This window comes from Condylura cristata, unplaced genomic scaffold, assembly GCF_000260355.1.
Source record: "Condylura cristata isolate star-nosed mole 26May11 unplaced genomic scaffold, ConCri1.0 scaffold00005, whole genome shotgun sequence".
Classification (NCBI taxonomy): domain Eukaryota; kingdom Metazoa; phylum Chordata; class Mammalia; order Eulipotyphla; family Talpidae; genus Condylura; species Condylura cristata.
This window is the reverse complement of record NW_004567106.1, coordinates 66,214,891-66,215,657: the sequence shown is the minus strand read 5'-3', so window position 1 is coordinate 66,215,657 and position 767 is coordinate 66,214,891.

The following is a 767-nucleotide window of genomic DNA, read 5'->3' as shown; positions in this document are numbered from 1 at the left end:
GCCCCGCCGAGACCCCCCGGCTGCGCGCGGCCGCGACCCTGCTGCCTTTATTGCTGGTATTTTCAAAAGCCTGCTCTCGCCGTCCGTCCTCTTATTCTCCGCCGCTCCCTGGCTCTCCCGGCCGGAGGTGCCGTTCCATTCTTCTGGGGCCCAGCAGATAAAGGCGGGGAGAAAAGAAAACGAAAAAGCCGGCGGATTGTAACCCTTCTTGCGAAAGGTCTGGACAGCTAGCCTCCTGGTGCCCACGGAGCCCGAGGCCGGTCTGCTGGCCGCATCCCTGAAGGTGCTTTCCACCCCCCTGCTAAATGCAGGACACGGGAATGCTGTTTGTGCCTGGCTCCGGGAAGCTGGTGTAGCCGATGTTGTCGAATACTTTGTTGTCGGGGCGAAGGGGGTACATTGGCTGTGTGTGCCTGACTCTGGGTGGCCCCGCGTCCCCCTGATGCAGGCAGGCTGGCCGCATCCCCCAGTGCACTAGGACACAAAGAACATTCAAAGAAAATCTCTTGGAAAGCGCCCTGGCCCTGCATCTTTCCAGGGAAACAGCGACTGCTGTTACTTCTGCAAAGGCATTAGTACAATGGAGTGTGGAAATATTGTGATCCCTGAGTGTCAGGGCGTGAAAGGAGTGAGGGCTGTTTTTATAATAGATGCAGTTTAGTGACTGTTAGCATGGAACTAGGAGGCATGAATTAGGAGGCATGTATGAAGAAGCCTGTGGGCGGGCTTTTTGTTGTTAGGAAAGGATTTAATTCTTGTTGCTTCTC